At 49.7% G+C, this 22,782-nt stretch overlaps 1 protein-coding gene across 2 annotated transcripts in view; it reads left to right on the forward strand.

Annotated features, from left to right (window-relative positions):
- CCSER1 (coiled-coil serine rich protein 1) overlaps nucleotides 1-22,782 on the forward strand; it is a 912,102-nt gene that overhangs the window by 69,777 nt on the left and 819,543 nt on the right. For both annotated transcript variants that reach the window (XM_055140485.1, XM_055140484.1), the window contains exon 2: nucleotides 13,395-13,517. The gene's annotated coding sequence lies outside the window, so the exon portion shown is untranslated. The remainder of the gene's footprint in view (nucleotides 1-13,394; nucleotides 13,518-22,782) is intronic.

Raw genomic sequence — 22,782 nt, forward strand, 5'->3', positions numbered from 1 at the left:
TCTCAAATAAGCTTTGACGGTTTTGCTCCCCTCAGCCAGAACAAACTCTCTGGGCTAAGGGGGTCCTACTCACTGCCCTATTTTATGTCCTCTCACACTTATCCTTGGAGCACTGTTTCCTGAGGTGGGCTGCCACGTCCTGGCAGTGCTGGTCTGATCTGACCTGGGTTACAGGGCTAGCTTTGAGTGCCCCCAAGGGTTTTGTTCGTTTTGCTTTTGGCCCACACCCTGCAGGTCTCAGGGCTTCCTCTTAGCTTTACTCTCTGAGATCCCTTCTGGTGGGCTCAGGGGACCCTCATGAGACCAGGGATCACCCCCCAGCTGCCTCCTTCAAGGCACGCCTCCTCACTGCTGAACTACCGCTGGGGTCCCCTTGGGTGCCACTGAGAGCACGCTTTGACCTGCCCTGTGCTCACTTCCGGAAGGTAGATTTCCAGGGGCCACCGAGTGGGTTTCTTAGTTCCCTGGGAAGGGCCCCTTGAGTCTGCAGCTTAGAGCAGAGCCGAGGATGGTGATTGCAGGTCCTCCGTTTCACAGATTTGTGACAGGAAGTGCATGTCTGGGACGAGTGTTTCATTCCACAACTGAGGAATGCTTTAATCGGGCTCGGTAATTACCTAGCCGGTCTGTCACTTTCACTTAGAGGATGACATTTATTCATTTATTCACTGAAATTACTACCTATCATCTCATCCGGGGAAGTGCATTTTCGTGAACCACATCTGCTTCTGTGATTTCTAATGACTCATGTAAATTGATAAATGACTGGCACTTTGTTTGAGCCTCATTAAATAGTCTGCAGTTAAAAGCCCCGGGAATATTTACAAGCTGGGTTTGGTTATGCAGTGATTTTTGTCTGGTTGTGTTTGGGGAGCCTCACCCCGCTGTGTTGGGGGCTAATGCTTTGGTTGGTTGGTTGGTTGGTTGGGGGCCCATACCCCGAGGTGCTCTTGAGTCACTCCTGGCTGTGTGCTGGGCTCCGGGGACCCTGAGTGGGGCAGATCAGCCTCCTGCAAGCCCCCTGCCCGCTGCCATCACCTCCCCGGGCCGGGGGCCGAGTATTCCTGATCTCCCCACGCTGCATTTCTGACTGCCACCTGAGGGTCGCTCTCCAGGGTACGGGGGGCGCAGCTGGGTGGGGAAGCGTCACTCGGGACCTCGGGTGGTGTGACTCCGGGGGTCCACGCCACACTGAAGGCAGAGGCGCACGGGCCCCGGGCAGCAGGAGGGGCGGGAAATGGGAGCAGAACCCCCAGGTGAGTGTCTCGGACCCCGGGAGGGGAAGGGCTGTTTCTCCCGGCCCTGGGTGCCCCGGGAGAAGTCCGGAGAAGGCTCCAGAACCAGCCTGGGCTCCGGAAGCTTCTCCCGTGAGCTGCACTGGGCACCCGTAACCGGCGTGTCCCTGTAGAGGCGTGTTGCCGCGACCACCTGCTGGTTCCCTGTGGGTGACGTGGGGTGGGGGAGAGGGAGGGGCTGACGGGGCAGAGGACAGAGCACGGCGGGGAAGGGGCGGACCCCCAGGGGTGGGGTGGCCACACGCGTCCCCCTGGTGCGGGTCCCGCCTTCCCGGGGGGCCCAGAGGGACCCCAAGAGCTGACTTCTCGGGACAAATGCCCCTCCCGGCTGTGCGGGAGGGGGCCAGGCCGGCGTGCCTGGGAGGGGGCCCAGCAGGAGCCACACCCTCACTGGAACTGCACGGCCAGCCAGGACAGGTCAGCCCCCGCTCAGGCTCTGTGGCAGGAACAGGGCCTCGTGCTGCAGGCAGGTTCCCGCTGCTCCTTCCCCGGGGCCAGGGTCACTGTCCGTGGACTGGGCTGTTGCTCCGCTGGGGACCTGGTCACTCGCCTCTCGCAGTTCTCAGCTCTGCTAGGGGAAACCGTTTAGTGCTTTCCTCTGCCTTACTGATTCCTTCCTTCCTTCCCTCCTTCCCTCCTTCCTTCCTTCCTTCCTTCCTTCCTTCCTTCCTTCCTTCCTTCCTTCCTTCCTTCCTTCCTTCCTTCCTTCCTTCCTTCCTTCCTTCCTTCCTTCCTCCTTCCTTCCTTCCTTCCTCCTTCCTTCCTTCCTTCCTCCCTTCCTTCCTTCCTTCCTTCCTTCCTTCCTTCCTTCCTTCCTTCCTTCCTTCCCTCCCTCCTTCCTCCTTCCTTCCTTCCTTCCTTCCTTCCTTCCTTCCTTCCTTCCTTCCTTCCTTCCTTCCTTCCTTCCTTCCTTCCTTCCTTCCTTCCTCTCTCCAGTTTCTCTTCTTTCTTTCTCTCTCTTTCTTTCCTTTCTTTCTTTCTTTCTTTCTTTCTTTCTTTCTTTCTTTCTTTCTTTCTTTCTTTCTTTCTTTCTTTCTTTCTTTCTTTCTTTCTCTCTCTTTCTCTTTCTTTCTTTCTTTCTTTCTTTCTTTCTTTCTTTCTTTTTTCCTTTTTTCTTTCGTCCCATCTTTCTAAAATCTCTTTCTCTTCTTTCTTTCCATCTTTCTTCTTTTTTGTTCTCTTGCTCTCTCTTTTTTATTTCTCCTTTTGTTTCTTTCCATCTTTCTCTTTCTTCATTTCTTTCACTTTTTATTTTGTTCTTTATCTCGTGTTCTTTCTTTCTTTCTTACTTTCTCTCTCTTTTTCTTTTTTCTCTCTTTCTTTCTTCCTTTATTTATCTCCCTCTTTCTCTCTTTTTCTTCTTTCTTTCTTTCTTTCTTTCCTTCTTTCTTCCTTCTTGAAAAACACCATGGTGCTTTCTTTCTTTCTCTCTATCTCTCTCTTTCCTTTTCTTTTTTTTCTCTTTCTTTCTTCTGTGGGAAGGGGTTTATGCATGACTTTCCTCTGTTATAATTACTGTTGGTTTTATCTTGCTGTTTAAACCCACGCAGGCTACCTTTGCAATGTCTTGCTGTTTTTCTCCACCTTTTAGTATGAGCTGTGTAAAAATTTAAACTTCCTGCACTGCTTTGAACTCAGGGAATCACTTCTTTGTCTTTCTTGACACTGTTTACACTTGATTTTCAATAACCCGAGAAGCAGCTGTGTAGGTGAAAGGTCTTTTGTTAAAAAGGAGGAAACAGAATGCCATTTCCCCTTTCCTCCTTGAACCTGTCCCCTTCGAGCATGTGGCCTGTGCTTCAGTCTTTTTTTCTGTTTACATTGTCTGAGGAGACTCTGGCTGCTTCAGAAAACTTCCATTTGAGAAATCTGCACAAAATGAATGAAAAAGTGACACTTTCAAATTGTGCAGACAACAGCTGGATGTTAAGGGGTTAATAGTTCTCTTAATGAGCTTTGCTTGTTGCCCATTTCCTGTAGAATTTAAAGTATTTAAAAATAATTTTAATAAAATTAAGTAATATTAATAGCAGGACTCAGTTACTGTTTGACTTTATTAGCCAGTTGTCCAGTAAGATAGAATATGAACATTTTTAGTGAAAATGTTACATCTCTATATCTTCAGTGTTGCAAATCTGAAACCATATAAAGGTGTAACATAATGTTAGTGTGATTAAAAAAACCCATTATTCAGGTTTAGTTAATGCTGAAGGATGCAATGTTAATAGAATGATTTTTGTGGATACCTCTTCTGGGTTAAATTTAGCAGAGAGCTGATATTTCAAATCCCATTGATACTGTGAAAACAAACCATTTGGCATCATATGAACAATGTTAAATATGTCTCCCAGAATGTTTCATGATCTCCATAAATAATGAGAATAAGCATATATATGAAATCTGCATACATATGCATATAAATATATCTGTTTAAACATTGGCATAGCTTTTTTTTACAAATATATTCTGTTCTCCAGAAGTTGGCAAATTAATATAGTTATTCAAATAGTATGCTCCAGATAAAATATTTTACTCGAGTTTGAATTATATTTTTATGGTATTTTTATGCCCTTTTAAGTGAACAGCAGTTGTATCGAGGTGGAGTGTGTTTTCACTTTAGTTTTTGTGTGTGTTTTCGTGTGTGTTTCCCATAAACGGTCAACTAAACGTTAAAAGCGTCAGTCCAGTTGAGAGGCATTGTTTATTACACTATCACACTTCTTAGACTCTTAGGACCTTTATGTCACTAGAATAAAAATAAACTTCCTGAAGGATCCTCCTAGGAAGTGTGGAAGCGCTGAGGCCTTCGTATGCCGTCCAGAGGGTTTTGCTTCTGACTTCTCAGCCATGCGGGTATAGAGATCTGTGGAATCCTCAGCTCCCCACTGCATTGTTATCTTCGAGGGACTCTTGAACATGGGCTACTCCTGCAGGGCCGGGGCTTCCTCCTAGCTCTGTGCTCAGGGATCACTCTTTGTCGTGCGTGGGGGTGAGGGGGCATGTGCAGTGGTGAGGATGAAGCCGGGAGACCACGTGCCATGCCAGGCCTCCCCCTCGGGACTATCTCTCCTGCCCCCCAGAACCATTTTTTTCTTTTTTCCCCATCATTGAAAAACCCTTGTTGGGATCCATGTGATGGCAGGACTCAAAACACCCCCCCCCCCTGCGCAGATACCTGTGTGCTTGCCCTGTGGAGCATCTCCCTGGGCCCTGGCGGTGCCTCTTGGTCCAACCCAGGAGCATCCTACATCTTTCCAGATCTCTAGTTTTGCTAAACTTTAGAAAGATTGACTGCAATGTTCATGCGTCTGACTACATCACGTAATATTTCCGCTTAAAGTCATCAAGAATGGAGACCTTTCAGCCTTTGTGACAGGCACTTAGGAGGAAGGTCTGTTTCGGTGGCGCGTCTTCATGGCACTTAGCTGCCTATATAACTTCAGTCGAGGCATATTAGGGTTGAAAGTTTTTCCAGTTTCCACAAAGCACAGTCATTGTGGATTTGAGAATTCAGTGTCCATAGACAGTTGGCATTTAAAATTCCGGACTAGTTACTTAGATGATTCTGTAGATACAGTTTACCTTGGAAGCAAGACACTCCAAGAACTGAACTGGGAGGAGTGGTGTATGCTCAGGGAAGTGCTTTTGATAAAACCAAGTCCCTGGGAAAGAGAGCAGATAGGCAGCAGGAGAACCACGAGTGTGGTGCTGGCGGCTGGACACGGAGTATTTCAGGAAGGGGTTATTTCACCCACAGATGCTGGGCGTTGGGCCCAGGTCAACTGAGCACTGAGTTCAGCATTGGTCCGAGCAGTATTAAGAGCTTTTAGTGCGTTGTCAGGAGATGCTTAATTGAAAGTGATGATAAAAGTGCCTGGGTCGAGAACTCAACATGAGGAATGACTTGGTGCCAGAACTGTGCAGGAGGAAGAGAGCAGCGTGGAATTAAAGCCTTCAAGAGCGTCGAAGAAGTGGTTAAGAGGACGAAGAACCTCCGACTCCAGGCACATCTTTTCGACTCCACCGTTCTTCCTGCACCAACATACGCCTCAGAGACCTGGGCCCTACGCAAACAGGATGAGAACGCTATTCGGGCATCCCAAAGAGGAATCGAAAGAGCTATGCTAGGAGTATCACGTTTCACTAAAGTGAGAGAAGGAATCCGGAGTTCTGACCTCCATCGACATTAAAAAATCAGGGATGCTGTCTCGTTTGCCAAGGCATCAAAAATCAGATGGGCCGGACACGTACGAGATTCAGAGACGAACGCTGGACTAGAGCTGTTACAGACTGGACTCCACGGGTCATTAAAAGACCGCATGGCCGCCCACCTACAAGATGGTCAGACTTCTTCATCAAGGCCCTGAACAAAGGGTTTGAGGCTCTTCCTGTTCCTGGAGCGAGCAAATACCATTGGGCTACACTAGCACGCAACAGGGACAAATGGAGACGTTACTGGCACCCACTTGAGCAAATCGAAGATCAACAGGATGACAAGTGATACAAGTGGTACAAGTGCCTCTTTAGTGCGTGGATCATTTGGGGGCCTTCCAGGTGGTTCTCAGCTAACTGGCCCTGCCCTTCGGCCCCTCTGCTGAGGTTGGTATGGGTTCCAGGTTGAGGCCTTACGGGGGTCGCCCAGACCTGCCCGTTTGGCTTCCTGGAAGTATCTGTCCCGCCCTTCTCTCCGTCTCTTGACAGGCTTGTTCGTTTCTAGAGATTTTTTAAAGTGGTGACATACCCCCACTTTAAATGCCCGGGACGGTGGGCACGGGGGCAGTTCCTGCTGGCAGTGTGGGCCCGAGAGGCTTGCTGCCGGGCAGGCGGGTGGAACCCCGTACCAGGGATGAGACTGTGGAAGGGCGGGGGCTGCTCTGGCACTCGGGACGCGTTCCTGGCTGCTGGTGGGTTTCGGGATGCAGCTCGGGTACTTGCCCTTTCTCAGAGGAGGCCGTGCGGATTCTTGGGCCCCGTCAGTAAAATCTGGATGCGGAGATGAAGGCCCCCGTCTCTCGGGCTGCGTTTCCCTGTATCGCTGGTTGCTGCCACTTTCTCCCAGCCTTTGTCTGTCCTTGGAGCTTAGAGCTTCCCGGAGAACAGAAGGTTAGCCTCTGTCCGGTCACCTATCTGGCCGCGTGACACATGTTTAGTGATGGTTACAGGCCCTCGGTGTGTGTTGAAATAAACAGAGGAAAAAAGTGATGTATTCTTGTTCCCTGCGGAGGCTGGCTCTCACCAGGGTGCCCCTGGTTCCTTCCCGCTCGCTTCCCCTTTGCACTTTGCTCTTCTCTTGCTTAAGGTACCTTGATCCTGCTTCTTCCTCTTGCTTTTTTGAGGCGACCCTGACTTTTCCATACAGCGTTATAGCTTATATTCCATCTTTAAAAACAATTCACTTAAAAATATCAGCCCTGTGATGTATAGTCCTGTTAATGGTAGAGTTTCAGGCTTATCTTGTCCCCGTGCCATGATGTCACTTGTGTAAGCTCCCTCTGTAAAACATTACAAAGGCGGCACGCGGGCGGGGGAGACGCAATGATGTGTCGTGTTGTTCTGTCGTCCGAGGGCACTCGGGGCAATTCTCTCTCTCGCACGAGCTTCTCGCGTTCAGTGCTCTCGAGCTGCTGTTTATGGAACGGGTTGGGACAGCTCCTCCTTGTGCTCTGCTTCTGTGAGTGCCACTGTGCTCTCTTCTGTCTCTCTGTCTCTGTAGTCTCTCCTCTGGTCTCTTCCGACCTCTCTCTGTCTCTGCTTCTGTGTCTTCTCTGTTCTTCTCCCGTGTCCTCTCGTGTGTCTCCTTCTCTATCTCTTCTGTCTTCTTCTGCTGTCTCTCTTGTCTTCTTCCTCTGTCTCTTCTTCTGTCTCCTTCTTCTGTCTCTTCTGTCTTATTCTATCTCTCCCGTCTTCCCCCACAGTCTCAGTTTATATAGCAAATTACATAGGGCGGTAACACAAAGGTGGGTTGAACATTAACAAATCAACAAAGAAGGGTAAGACCATTTCTCGAGGAGGTTAACAAAATATTATCTAAGGAGATTACTAGGAGATCCGTTCAAGGGTGGGGTCCAAACAGGGTGTGTCAGGGTGTGTCCCTTTCTTCTTTCCTCAGCTAATAACCCACTTAAATAGTTATAGTAAATTTACTCCTAATATTACTAGCAATGTCATTCTGTATGAGCACAGTAAGAGATGTATCAGACTTAAAGTTTGGTTCTTCCTGAGGACATTCACTTTATATTCCAGACCACAGTCCTCGGGCCAGGTTAGTCTTCCTAACCCCAGCAGGATCCTAGTCTCGTCGTTACTTTCGGATCATGACAGCATTTGTCTATGACCATGCTCTCAACTTATACTTGAGTATTGTGGCGCTTTGGCCTGGCCCATTTCGATGCCAGGGTAGCTCACAGCTTGCCCTGGGTCCATTCTGTCCCTTGTCAGGACCCTGCTTTTGGGGTGCTAGGAACTAAGGACAACTGAGTCGAGAAAGCAGATGAGAAAGCAGATGCCCAGGAGTAAATATTATTAGAGTCAATCAGCTCCCGAGTTACAAAGCATAATATTAACTGTCTTCCTGTGTCCATACAGAAAGGCCATTGTTCCAAGGTAAACTAAGTTCCCTGCGGCAAGGCTGAAAGGACAAACCCCATGTTATCCTACACCCTCTGCTCCCTACACCCCCACATGTGCTCCTGAGCAAACTCAATCTTTGCAATGGGGTATTACGGTGTCCAGAGCCCTCGGCGATGCCTTCATCACCCTTAGGCCCCCCCTCAGTGCCCTCCCCCGCCCCCGCCACCGCCTTCCCTGGCATCTCAGTTCTGCCGTCTGGAGCCCAGGGTTTGCCATCATCTGGTACCTTCCACTCCCCTCTCGCTAGTCTGTGTCCCGCAGATGAGTCAGATTCTGGGGCCTTTCCCTTCTGTCTCCAGCTTCCTTCGCTCAGCGTGATGCCCTGCGGTCTGTCCACGGTGCAGCAGATACGTGATTTTATTCTTTCTTACGGCAACTGCATAGCGTTCCATTGTGTATACTGTGTGTGTGTGTGTGTGTGTGCGTGTGTGTGTGTGTGTGTGTGTGTGTGTGTGAGTGTGGTGTGGGCGGGCCACGCCCAGCTATGCACAGGGCCTACTCCTGAGTCGCTCCTGGAGACCCCGTGCCCAAGTGTGGTGCCTGGCTTTGAAGCAGGGTGGGCCGCGTGCAGGCAGCCGCCTTAGCCCGTGGGGTCTCTCTGAGCTCGGTCATCTGACTGTTTCCGTAGCCCGCTGTTGTGCTCGGGCAGGGCTGCAGTGAACACTGCGCTGCATATATTTTGAATCAGCATTTTTGGGGCAGCCCCCAGAAAGTGGGTCAGTGGGTCACTGGGAGTTCTGTTCTTGCTTCCTGGAGGAATGTCTGTGCCGGTTTCCTAGGGCTGAGCCTGGCAGCCTTCCCTGGGCAGAGGCGGGGCCTTTCCGACGGATGGCATCTGCCTCTGCGCAGTGCTTCCTGGGCCGTGTGGGAGGCCCCTTCCCACCGCCCTGAGACTTGGCTCCTTGCTTTGCTTTGTGTTTCTCGGACAGTCATTGCCCACCAACACTCTCTCATGTGCCCACTGGCCATCCGTGTGTCGTCGTCATGGAAGTGTCTGTTCATCTCCGCTCCCCATTTTGTCTGGAATTCGTAGGGTTGTGTTGTTGAGCTTTTCATCTTGTCAGTTGGGCGTCCCCTCGGGTCTGTGCTGACACCCCCGTGCTGCTACCGTTACTCACATTTTTCAATTTCGCTTGTCGTGCGACTTCCAACTAGGGTTTGTTTGCCTTTTCTAGATTCAATATGCCAAAAGCAGTAACAAGTCTCACAATGGAGACGTTACTGGTGCCCGCTCGAGCAAATCGATGAGCAACGGGATGACAGTGACAGAGGTGATTTAGTGTTCGTCCAGGTGCAGGTTTAGTAGCCGTGGGCTGCTTTAACTCTTGTCTGATAGACTTCCTACCACCACATCGAATGCGAGTGCTCGCCTGCAGGGTAGAGTATTCTCTGTGGGATGGCTTTTCCGTTGCACTCTTGGACTGTACTCGTCCTGGGAGTTTATGGGGGGCCCTCGGAGTTCCGTAGTCTTTGCTTTCTCCTGATGCAGAGGGTCTGGTCTCGGTCTTGACTTTTGCCATTTTGTGTGCTGGTGTTCATTTAATTGGGCTTGTTCTGGTGTCCATCCTGTCCCACAAGCCAGATGCATCCTTTCAAGCATCCTTCTTCTCACCTGCACCTGTGTTCACGGCTCCTCTGCCTTCTCTCTGAGCTCACCGGGCCAGCTTTTGGCTCCTGTCACGCTCTGAACCCCCTGTTGCACTCCTGAGGGTCTCCCGAGTAGTGCTCAGATCTCCAGGGGCTGCTTCTGTGGGTCGCCAGCCCCGCTGGGTGTCCCTGAGAGCTTGGCCGCCTCCTTGCATGTTCTCTAATACTCTGGACTCTTGCTTCCAAGTTCGCTTTCCGTGTTCTTTAGCTCAGCCACGTCTCCTTGTTACTGCAAAATGGGTTTGTGCCTGTGGGGTTCCCTGGACCTTGCATGTGAAACGCTCATGTACGACTCCTGATGCTTCTGCGGTGAGAGGTCGGGGTTCGAGGTCCTTATTTCACGGCTTCTAGGAGGTAGTTGAGGATCTTTCGCTGCCTGTGTCCAGGCCTCATGCTGGGTCCTTGCTGCCCTGACCCTCCCTGTCCCTCTGTGCCCTGTCCCCCCCCCCCTGTGCCCCCGTCCTCCTGGTCTGCTTTGCCTGCTGTTGCTGCCTCTCCAGCCTGTCCCCCGCGCGTACCTCTGTCCCCCCGGCCCCACGCTGGTGTGTGAGACCTGCTCAGGGGCGAGAGGGTGGGTCTCCCGCCCCAGACTGTCCCCTCCGTGTTAGCGAGGTGGAGCCAAAGGCCACTCTCTGTGGCGGTTACCCGCTGGCCTTGCCCTCCCCCACCCCCAGAACGCGGGCTCAGCCCTTCTCACAGTGCTCTGCCACTCTTGCTCCTGTTCTGGTGCTCAGAGGCCCGCAGCTCTGCTGTTCTTGAGCCTCCCGCCAGCGTGCTGAGTGGTGCCTTGGGGTCTGCTTCCTCCCTGGTGCTGTCCAGTGCTCCCCGAGCACCTGGGCCACGCCAGGCTCAGGACTGCACGAGCTGGGCAGGGCCCGTGAGTGTCCGGCGGCCCCTGTCCTGGGGAGCCAGCTGGACCCGCGAGGACTTGCCCCCGCCCTGGTACCCGGTTGCAGCTGGCCGGGGTCGCGCCGGGAGGCTGACGGTGGCGGCACGCGTGTGCGAGATCTGAGTGACGCCGTCAGGGGGGCCGGAGACTCCCGTGCCCGGGTGTGGCCAGACGCGGGTGTGGAGCGCGTGGCCGCTGCAGGGCCGGAGCTGTGCCGCCGCCCTCGGCCCGCCTGCGCGCTGGTGCCTCGGAGCTGGTCAGGACGGGACCCGTGTCATGTTCCTTCATGTCAGGCCTGAAAAGTCCCAGGGGCCGGGGAGGGGGAGCCCGGGGGCCCCCGAGGATTCTCTTCTTTATTGTTGCACTTTTCGGTCAGACGGACTTTGAGTGTGGCCCAGCAAACGCTCCTACGGTCATAGATGTGACTGCCTTTACTCTCGCATCCGCGGGGGCCAGAGAGGTAGCACAGTGGGTAGCGCGCTCGCCTTGTCAATGATGGCTGGGCTGGGTTGCGTCCCTGCATCCCATATGCTGCCCGGTACTGCCGGGAGTGATTCCTGAGGGCAGGAGGCAGAAAGAACGTCTGAGCATCACCGGGTGTGGCCCCCGAACCGAACAATGAAAACAAAAATCCACATTCTCAGGAACTGCAGTGACAGGGTCTGGTGCTTGCCCTGCGCGTGGGTGATGAGCTTCTATCCCTGTCACCGCACAAGGTCCTGGGGCATCGCTGGGTGTGGCCCCCCCAGACCCAAACCCACACCCAGAGCCCCACTTTCAATCACTCTCCCTCCTTCCAGCCCCAGATGCAGTAGCTCACAGTGATTTCTAACAGAAATTGCGCCTTGCTGGTCAGTGGACACGGGCCTGTGGATTGTTTTCCTGGTCCTGCTGGTTGCGTAGGAAATTTGGAATGTAATTTAATTGCAGAGGCTGAGGGCCACGGTTTTTTGAGCAGGAATTCTTATGGAACCCTGTATGACTTTGGTATGTAGAACAGCGCCTCATAAATACCACAGACCCCAGTGGCTAGTTACTCAATGAAACACTAGGCATGTCAGTGTTCCTGTTTGCTCCAGGAATTAGCAGTGGGGCAGCAGATGAAGGGGAAACTAGAATAATAATGATTGCTAAGTAAAGGGAATGCTCCTGAATGTTTTTCTGTGCCTGCTTTTGCTTTGAGATCACCTAAAGCAAAGGTCATTAAAAATATTTGATGTTGGGGCTGGAGTGATAGCACAGCGGGGAGGGCGTTTGCCTTGCATGTGGCCGACCCGGGTTCGAATCCCAGCATCCCATATGGTCTTTTGAGCACCGCCAGGGATGATTCCTGAGTGCATGAGCCAGGAATGACTCTGTGCATTGCTGGGTGTGACCCAAAAAGAAAAAAAAATTTTTTTGATGTTAACACTTAAGTAAAAATAAAATTGGGATAAAAAACCCACTTTTGTTCTCCTACACATTCTCCTTTGTTTTTTAATATTTTTGTATGCCATTTTTTAAACATCAAATACAAATATCTTTTACATTTCTGCATTTACTTTTGATTTGGGAAGAAAATATAAATAGCCTATGATTTTGGATGGAAATGGCCTGACTCTGAAGATATTTAATGTGCTATGCTTTTTCCAGTGGCTTTTTTGCCATTGTTCTTGGAAAGATTTTAATAAAAAGGATTTCTGAAAACACAACAGAACAAATAAGGCTTGATGGATTTCAGCATATATTAAGTGTCTATCCTGGATGAGAAGGAGCACCTGATATCGAGCACAGCTGGTGCCTTTTGCTGGCCGTGTATCTCTGTCTGCTAACTCATCTGTGTGTTTGTGACAGAGACGACATTGATGAACCGCTTTAATTTTCAAGACAGCAGACTGTTTGCCAAGACTATCTATAAAACCCAGCTAGACCTGGACCCGATCATTAAAGATATGTGTCGAGTTTCATAAACTGAAACAGACCAGAAGTAATTTACACGTATTCTCAGATTACAAATACATTGAAATGCATATTTTAGCATTCTCTGAATTCTTTATTCTGTTCTGTTTTTTTTTTTTTTAATGGAAAGATGAATACCTGTGGGGGGAGCTGGAGCAATAGCACAGCGGGGAGGGTGTTCCCAGCATCCCATATGGTCCCCTGAGCACCGCCAGGGGTGATTCCTGAGTGCAGAGCCAGGAGTGACCCCTGTGCATCGCCAGGTGTGACTCAAAAAAAAAAAAAGAAACAAAAAAAGATGAGTACCTATGTAAGTGTCCCGTTTTAGTCATTTGGTAGAATTATTTGTGATATCATTTGGCTTTTTAAAATTTTTTTATTTTGTTTTTTTGGGCCATACCCAGTGAATCTGAGGGGATAGCTCCAGCTCTGCACTGAGGGATTCCTCCTGGCAGGGCTCGGGGACCCTCTGGGATGCTGGGCACGAACCCAGGTCAGCCACACTCAAGGCACGTGCCCTGCCTGTTTCACTATGGCTCTGGCCCCAGTCGTTTAAATTATTAAAGATATTATAAAAGTGGAATTTGTATAATTATGACTTGATTTTTAGAGAATCAGTATCTTTGTCATATGTTTAAACTTAAGAAGTCATTGTTTTAAAAATAGCTATGGTATCAATGTTTAACCGAAGTAATGATGTATTTGGTGAAGAACATAAAAAAAGATAAATAAACTCTCCAAAGTGTGCAATATTAGTGAAGCTATAGTCGGGTTGGTATAAGGAGAGGTTACGTAGAAAGAGGTTATATATAACAGATAGAAGTCATGTTCTCTTGATACTCCGAATGTATGACGTCATTTCTTTTTTGAAGTTTATTCAAGACAAACATCAAAATTTTCTTCACCAGCTATCTTGTTCTATGATATAAGGTACTGTTATGGATTTGAGGATGAAAATCATTCTAATTATTCTGATATGGGCCCTGTATTTTCAGGTTTGTCGGAAACCGAACAGTGTATACAGAACCGTGTAACTAGCACACACTGGATTTGCTGCTTCCAAATGCCTTCGCCGTCATGCTTTGATCCCAGAAATTCTGAAGATCAAGTCTCAAAACGTAAGACATTTAAAAGCTGTCTGTTACGTAGTATGGGTAAGTGCCCCACAGGAGGGATGCCCTAACCTTTTTCCCGGAGATTGCCAGAGGTGTGAGGATGCTTTCATAGCTCTTGACCCCTTCAGCTTAGCTCGAGAGCACCGAGGGGAGGCCCTGCCCCTCCGACGGGAAGTCCTGTTCCTTTGCTTGGCGTCTGCTGTACCCCAGCTGGATTGACCCTTGCTATGGCTAATTGCTTAATTGAACACAACGTGACTCTGTAGTAGACAAATCAGAGCTGTCCCCCAAAGCAGCCCTCCCCCCATCTCTTGCTTTCCAGTGGACCAGTCTGAGGGTAATTTCTGGATTCTTAGGGCAGCAACTCAAGTGTGTCCAAATATTAAAAAGTGCGGACCAGTGTAAAAAAGTGCATGGGGGTGTGGCAGTGCTTCCTCGGGGAGGGTGTCTATAAGAAATAATCTTCCACTGACAGGAAACTGTGTCTGGCTTCTTAAAGCTCCCAAGTCTGAGGTGCCCATTTCTTCCAGGAGTATTTTGAGGAGTGGTCCCGGGCTTCTGGTGGGACCTTTGGCTCCGTGGCACCCAGGTGTTTATGGAGACGGGGACTCACCTGTCTGGCCAGAATGGTGAGGATGCCGTGTGCTCTCGGCAGGTGTCGGTGAGCTAATGATAGCTCACCCGCCTCTTGCTGTCAAGTGATGGACACCCCTCCCCCTTTATTTTTGTTTTTCATTCGTTTTGTTTGGGGGCCACATCTGGCAGCGCTCAGGAATTATTTCTGGGAACCGCATGGGATGTCCGGGATCGTACCTGGGTCAGCCGCCTGCACGCAAAGGCCTTCCCTGCCGTCCTGTCGCTCAGCCCCGCCCCCTTCCTTCTTTTCTTTTGTGAATAATCTTCCCAAAGGTTTTTCTTCAGTGCAAGGAAGTGGAATATTTGCCACATGCTTTTATTGCTTAGCTCTGTGGTCTTGCCACTGGAATAGCTGCCTCGTGCTAAACTTCGGTAGACATCTGCCCGCTGGGGTGGGTTCCCGTGCATAACCTAAACTGTATCCACGGCAGATGGGAGGGGCACGGCACACAGGCACGAAACATTATCCAAACAGAAACTCTTTGAGCGGGAAAGGGGCCCTGGCTAGTAGGAGGGCTGAGGAATCACGCGTAAGCGAGGAGTGTCCCATCATTCAGTTGGAACATGTGCCACCCTTAATGGTACACACAGATTAAGTACACACATGCTATGTGACAGAGGCGCCATTTATTTGAGAGTTGGTGGTCAGGTGAATGGGAAGAAAATACACGCGTTTAAAAGCCATGCCCAGTGGACGTGGCCCACATTTGGGCAAATACCAAAGTATTTTTTTCCGGGGCTGGAGCGATAGCATAGTGGGTAGGACGTTTGCCTTGCATGCGGCCAACCCGGGTTCGAATCCCAGCATCCCATATGGTCCCCTGAGCCCTGACAGGAGTAATTCCTGAGTACAGAGCCAGGAGTAACCCCTGTGCATCTCCAGGTGTGACCCAAAAAGCAAAAAAAAAAAGTGTTTTTTTCCTAGAACCTCCTTTCTGAACTTAGAGAGGCTCAGGCTTCTGATGAGCATGTTACAAGACTTGGAACTTAAAATACTCCTCGATCCACTGCAATCTTTCGTGTCCTTGGCGTGGAGTTTTCCTCTCCTTGCCCTTCATAATTCATGCCACCACATTTAAGTACCGCATTTGGCACGTGGCGCGTCAGGCTGGTGTGCACGGTGGAGAAGGTGGCTGGGCTGAGGGCCATTGCTGCTGACTCAAAGGCAAGCTGGAACCTGACGGGATTTACACGTTGCCTGGAGAGCTTGGCCTGGTGCCTCCACTGCTGCTCACATCACACCCTGTCATGTCTGTCTGTTTTCTCTCTCCGTGACTTTCCTTCCTTCCTTCCTTCCTTCCTTCCTTCCTTCCTTCCTTCCTTCCTTCCTTCCTTCCTTCCTTCCTTCCTTCCTTCCTTCCTTCCTTCCTTCCTTCCTTTCTCTCTCTCTCTCTCTCTCTCTCCCTCCCTCCCTCCCTTTCTCCCTTTCTTCCTTCCTTTCTTTCTTTCTTTCTTTCTTTCTTTCTTTCTTTCTTTCTTTCTTTCTTTCTTTCTTTCTTTCTTTCTTTCTTTCTTTCTTTCTTTCTTTCTCCTTTCTTTCATCACACCCAGCAATGCACGGGTGTTACTCCTGGCTCTACACTTAGGAATTACTCCTGGCAGTGCTCAGGGATGCTGGGAATCAAACCAGGGTTGGCCAGGTGCAAGGCAAACGCCCTACCCGCTGTGCTATCACTCCAGCCCCTCTGCGTGACTTTTCTTGTCCTTTTCTAAAGGAAACCATTTATTTAAAGAAAAAAAAATGAGAAAGAAAGCTTGTCTTAGCATATTGTTTCCAGATGCAAATCTCGGAATCAGGCGTTTCAAATCACACAGCTCACAGGTGATATTTTCTACTGGCATATAAAATTTGAATTTTTTATTTTATTCTGGTCAACATAACTCCTTGAAAATGATTTTTACCTTATTTTTAGTTTACAACTACACTATTTACACATGCCTCTTTTATGTTTATGTCTTTCATCTCAAGATTCTCTTCAAATGTATTGTGAGCCCCTCCCCCCATACCGTGCCCTCCCACCACACACTTTAGGGTTGGGGGTCACAACTGTTGGTGCTCAGGGCTGACTCCTAGCTGTCTACTCTTGGATCAGACCCGAGTTGTCCATCTGGCACAAGTGTGTCTCACCCTCTGTACTGTCAGTCAGACACGGGCCCTTCTGCATCCTTGAATCTGAAATTCTTATGGGGCTAATAATAGATCAGATGCATTTTGTCACCTACACAGCCAGCCACCACCTTTTCTCCATCCCCCGTGCTAACCGCTTACCAAAGGGTAGCACGTTGTTGCATACAGGGAATTTTGATTAGTAAAATCCACTAATCTTATTCAGATGTAACCTGTTTTGGTATGGACTTATGAGTGTGTGTGTGTGTGTGTGTGAATGATGTTTTTAATTTTGTATTTTATCTCATATGTTACTGGACAGTTTCATTATAGCAGCCCTTCCCTTCTGTCTGCCTCGCGCCTGCCCATTCCATCCTGAGCCCAGTCACTGTTTTTGCGCTGACCGTCTCCATTCTACTCTCATCTCAACACCGTTTAAGCAGTACTGACTCTGTGGGGGGAACACCAGGGCAGCAGGACACACCTTCGCTGACCTTGTATATAATGACGTCCTGATCTGTGCCGTACGAGTAACAGAGCTCTGATGCAAATATCATCTCTCATCATGCCATGTCATCGTTGACCCGGTCGCTATCAAGCATTTCTCAAGTAATTCCTGTGTTAGGAATGCGTGTGACCTAGACCATGTATGCAGGCGAGGTCCGAGCTGTCAAAGCGGGCACTGAGTGGGCATCCCTGCCCTGCTCCTGGTCATGCCTGATGCCACCAGGCTCAAAGCTCTGTCCCCCCCGGCCACCCGTGGGCTGTGGCTGTGCAGGACTCTGGGACCTTCGGCTGCTGCCACGTGCACTGGCATCCCTCACGCTCCGATGCCGCGCTGGTGCCAGCCGTGCTGTGGCAGTGACGGCGCTGCCAGCTCTGCTGCCCGGGGAAGCGGCTGTTTAAGGTTTAACTGGCTCTTTACCTGCGGATCCTCCGCCTTTTGGATTGAGGCTTACGCCAGCAGCAACTGCACTGAGGTGTTTGGGATTATCTTTCCTCTCCCCCACGTCTGGAACAGCTGGCCTGGAGCCGCACGCACTCTTGGCTTCTCTCAGTTTTTCTTCCCGAGAGACTTCTTGTCCTCAGAGGCGCCTTCTTTCCTCACACAGTGCCCAACTTCCCCTGGAAACCGGAACATAAACACCGCAGCCCGGGGTGGACGCGGCTGCATCTGGTGCGTCTGGCTCCGTGGCAGTTAGATACTGTCGTTTCCAGACCTGCCGGAGCTTAGATTCCTCTGGCCCCGAACACACGGTCATACGTGCACACGTGAAATCATGCTATACTTACTGCTTACTATTCAGTAAGAGTGATGTGAGTATAAGCAGCTTAAACAGTTTGGCTCTCTAGAACGTGTGGTTTCCGCTTGACTTGTTGGAACAAAAAAGAAACCCAATTACCAGATCACAAAAAGTCAAATTGTTTTTTAAAGGCCTATCAACTAGAATTCATATTAGAAGACATAATTTTAATGGTGAAAACGTAATTTTAATGGTGGGGCGTTTGGGGTATTTTTGTTCTTACTTTAGTTTTCGATTTTAACTCAGAAGCAGGATAATATGGTGACAAATATGGAAATACGGAATATTTCCTAAGACTGCATTAAGAACTTGCACAATAAGGTGGTTTTTTTTCAAAAAAAAAAAACAGGAGGAAAAGAATGTCACCTTTTGAATTCTTTATTATAGTTGAAGGAAATGCCTGTCGGAAAATCTTAATTGAAAAAGCACATGGGGGAAAAGATCTCTTGAGCTCTGTGCCAGAGCTTTCAAAAGAATTTCTTGAAGTAGGCAGGAAAATAAACGGGATCAAGATCCTGGTTAAGAGCTCTTTCATCAAAGATGTTTTTATTTTTCTTTAAGGATAAAGTGATTTTTGTTTGTTTGATAGTCTTTGACTTCATAACTCATATATGAGCACAATATTAGGAATCTCTCTGTTTCCTAAAGAAAATGTTAAGTCATGTGTTAGATTAGTATTAGTTTTTAATCGTTACTAAGCAATACAAAAGCTTATCTCTTGGTCAGAAAATTAGAGCAGAGGGAAATAATGATTTGGAAAAGATCACATTGCATCCAGGTCCTCTTTGGAGAAGCAGAGGTGGTGCTGGATGGTAGGACGGCACGATTAGGAAAAATACTGAATCTTCAAAACTTCAGGACCGAGAGCAGCTTTATGATGCGATGTTGAGCGCGCACGGCTCGAATCCAGCACCAGCCCTGTGCCCGGAGAACTTTCAATCCAGTGGGCTTCAAGGACAAGCTGCCCAGCCGGTGCCCCAGAGAGTGCTGCTGGCTAATACGCAACAGTTTTTCCTAATCAGAGCCTGTGTCCCACTGCCTGGGGTGTTTGTGAGAGTGCTGGTGTGTTTATCAGTGCGCTCGGTGCCAGGAACTGAGCATTCCAGGGCGAGGTGGTGCCAAGGAGAACCTGCCTTGTCCCAGAGTGCTGAGAAGACGTGGAAAATGCTGTCAAAACACAATGTTTGTAAAGAAAAAAGCGCTACAGCTCAAGAAAGCCCAGTGCTTCTTGCAGTCCCGGTGCTTCCCTGACTGCGTTGGGCTGTGCAGGGTAGCAGGTGTGTGGGGGGAGGGACGGGGCTCCCCAGCTCTGAGCCCCGACATGGCGTGCCAGCCGGCAGCCTGCCTGGATGGCTGTTAATCTTCTCCGAGACGTGCTTCCCTTAGATTACAGAAAGTTCTTAATGAGGCAGTGCTCAGGGGCCGCTAAAGCGCTTAGCCTGGCATTCTGCAAACGGTTTGCAGAGGTCAGGCGGGGAAAATCTGCTTCACCAAAAGTAGAAAAGGTGCAGCAGCTAACGCTTTTCACGAAGGGCTGTGCTTTCGCTGGTTCTGTTTGTAACCTTAAATTATTTTCTATTTCCAGAGGATACTACCGCAGAAAATACGCTACCCTCTTTTGTGGAACGTGGCTTTTCCTGCCAAGTCTAGTTGCATTGACCGCAGACTCACAGACACACAGACACACACACACACACACACACACACACAATCTCTGTCTCTCTGTCTCCCTCTCAGATAATCAAGGATGAAGTTTAGAAAAAAAATTTCATTGATACTAATATAACTTTTGTTTTATCTCTAGTGGGGCTTTGTGAAGGATAGAGTGGCTGAAAGTTTTATTTATTGTGTTGGGGAGCTTTGCCGCTCAATAATAAAAACCTGTTTTGGGAATTCTTCCACATAATCAAGTGCGCGCTGTCGGCATTAATTCAGGAAAGATGCGCCCACGGTTAGGTGTGGCAGCAGCTCCTTCGCAGATAGCGATATCCCTCTGAGGGCTGCAGCTCCAAAGAGTGATGTCTTCTGTGATCCAGAGCCGTACTCTCCCCTTACGCATGGTCTTTGACACGGGGATGGATGCCTGTCTGTAAAAAATTAGATTATGACCCTGTCCATGAAGCTTAAGCCATACAATCTGTTTATTCGAAATGTCGCTTGATACTATTACCTATGATTAATTTCTAGCTTGACCAATCCATAGACTTCATATTTCATTTATTCTGGGGCATAGCTACAAGCATCTCACAGTGGAGTTTGGGGTCTGTGCTTGCCCTGGTGTTGGCGCCGGTGCTGGGATGTCTGTGGAAGCCTCACAGTCCCCCCACCCCCATGATGCGCCCTCGCCCCTGGCTGTGACTCGCTGCCTCCTCTTCCTCCTCACCCACCCTCCATTCCCTTCCTGGGCTCTTCCTTTCTGTGAGACGGGGCCTTTGGAGTCCTGGTTCCCTCGACTTATCTCTCTGTTTGCAGCTCCCGTGAGCAGACCCGGTGCTTGTGCTGCTCCTTCCGCCCCCGATGAGCATGGTATCCCGAGCACAGTCGTGGGTCGCTCAGTTGCCCTTTCCTTGGGGCTTCCTCACATTCCGTGGTGATCCCGGTGATCTGCGGCTTCATCCCCACCCCACTGTTGTCTGGGCTCCGGCTTGTTCCCGAATGCCGGGGGTCGTGCTCCATGCCACAGTGAACACAGATGCCGGTATGCTTTTTCTTTTTTTTTTCTTAAAGAAATATTTTATTGAACCACAGTGAAAACAAAAAAAATACAAAGCTTTCAGGTTTAAGTCACAGTCAAATACTGATTAAACCACCATCCCTTCACCAGTGCACCCGTTCCACCACCAAGAACCCCAATACACCCCCCTCCCACCCCACCCCCCATCTAAGTAGCTAATGATATTCCCATTATTCCCTATATATATTGAGTACATTTCATATTTCCATACAGAACTCACTATTATTGATTGGAAATTTTCCCCAACAATCAGGCCTGCTGAATAGGCATCATCTAATAATTTCTCTTCATTGGTAAGAGTGAAGACTTTGAGTCCGCGCGGCCGCGCGGTTTTGGGTTTCTAATATTTTAGCTCAGATCGCAGTCAAAATGGATGGCTGCAAGAATCCGCTCTGGTGCCAAAATGGGTTAGGAGACCTCAGGATCACAGTCAATACGCGCGGAGGCTCTGCTTCTCGTGCCGCGGCTCTCGGTTCATCTCTGGGCGGAAGGCGCGCCGGGAGCGCCCCCCCTTCCAGGACCACCTACAGGCTACGTCACTAAAGAAAGTCCTACCTCCTGGTGGAGGGGTCTTAGAGGGTGGCTCTCACCGCGTGGCTGCTGCCGCTGCCACCATTTTCGCTCAGAAACATGGGGTGGAGAGGGAAAAAAAATCCCTCCCCGGGCTGCACGAGGTTGTAGCTCAGTTCACAGTCAAAATGCATGGCTCAAGCATCCGCTCTGGTGCCAAAATGGGTTAGGAGACCTCAGGATCACAGTCAATAGGCGAGGAGGCTCTGCTTCTCGTGCCGCGGCTCCCGGTTCATCTCTGGGCGGAAGCCGGTATGCTTTTTCAAGCCAATGGTTATGGGCTTTCTAGCTGAATACCAAGGGGTGGAATCACTGAGTCACGTGGGAAATCTGGTGCCAATTTTTTAGCTTTTTTTTTTTTTAAAGAATTTTATTTTATTGAATCACCATGTGGAAAATTACAATGCTTTCAGGCTTAAGTCTCAGTTATACAATGCTGAAAAAACCATCCCTTCACCAGTGCCCATATCCCACCACCAAGATACAAACAAACAAACAAACAAAAAACACAGTACACCTCCCATCCCGCCCCCCACCCCCCACCCCCGCCCTGTAACTGATAAATTTCACTTTACTTTCTGTTTACTTTGGTTACATTCAATATTTCAACACAAACCTCACTATTATTGTTAGGAGTACCCCACTAGAGTCAGACCACTGCGGCCGTGCGGTTTTGGATTTCTGTACTTTAGCAACTAAGTCCAGGGAGATTTCTTCCAGGTATTGGATCATTGCAAGCTTGTAAACCCCATCTGTGTGGTCCTCATTATATGGCGGTCACCACGCCCTTCACTCCCAGCAAGGAAGAGGAGAGAGAGAGAGAGAGAGAGAGAGAGAGAGAGAGAGAGAGAGAGAGAGAGAGAGAGAGAGAGAGAGAGAGAGACCTTTCCCCTCCTGGGCAGGCATGGGGCCGCTGCTTAGTTCTGTCTGGAGACATTCTGCAAGGAGCTGCCCATGCCGAAAAATTTAGCTGGCATCTGAAGTCACGCTCATGCAGCTGTGGAGAGGCTGCACACATGGCAGCCCCCGGGATCACATCTTGGCGGCAGCCAGTTTTTTAGTTTTAAGAAAAACCCAGACTTTTTCCTAGGGGCTGAATCATACAAAATTCCTATCAGTGAATAAAAGTTACTATATTATATATATTATATTTGTGGTGCTTAGGGCTTACTCCTGGCCCTGCACTCAGGGGTCTCTCTGTGTGGGTCTCCGGGGACCCTAGGCCTGCTGGGATTAAACCTGGGTGGGCTGTGTGCTGGGCAGGTGTCCCCCCGCTGACTACACTCTGATGCCTGTTAATATCCTAACTTCCTGGCGGTGTGTGAGACCTTATTTTTGACTTGTTTGGGTGGTGGTGGCGGGGGGCGCCAAGTCTCACCGGGCTTCACTCGGAGCTGACTCTTGCGTCTGTGCTCAGGACTCAGTCCTGTTGGTGCTGCGGAGAGCTGCCCTGTGCTTGGCCCAGTAAAGACGTTCATTCAGAACTCTTTGCTGCGCAGTCCCTGATGAATGAGTAAAGGAACTGTTGTGAATACAATGGAATACAAGTCAAAAAAAAACAAACAAACATGCAATTTGAGGCAGCTTGCGTGGAACTGGGGCAGAGCCTGCTGCGTGCACTGAGCTGGGGGCAGGAGGACAAGTGCAGGGAGACCCCTCTTCTCTGCGGTCTATGGAGAAGCACACCAGGGGCGTGGACAAGACAAGCCGAGAGTAAATCTGCCACAGATTACAGACCTGGGAGGGTCAGCATGTCGGGGATGGGAGGCTGGGAGCAATTAGGGCCGTTGGAGTCACACGGGAGCACTGGGGGAGGTTTGGAGCTCATGAAGAGGGAGGGAGGGAGGTCCCGGTGTGCATTGACGCCGTAGCAGTCGGTCATCAGCTCTGGAGGACGAGGAGGCAAAGGAAGGTCAG

This window comes from Sorex araneus, chromosome 5 (assembly GCF_027595985.1).
Source record: "Sorex araneus isolate mSorAra2 chromosome 5, mSorAra2.pri, whole genome shotgun sequence".
NCBI lineage: Eukaryota > Metazoa > Chordata > Mammalia > Eulipotyphla > Soricidae > Sorex > Sorex araneus.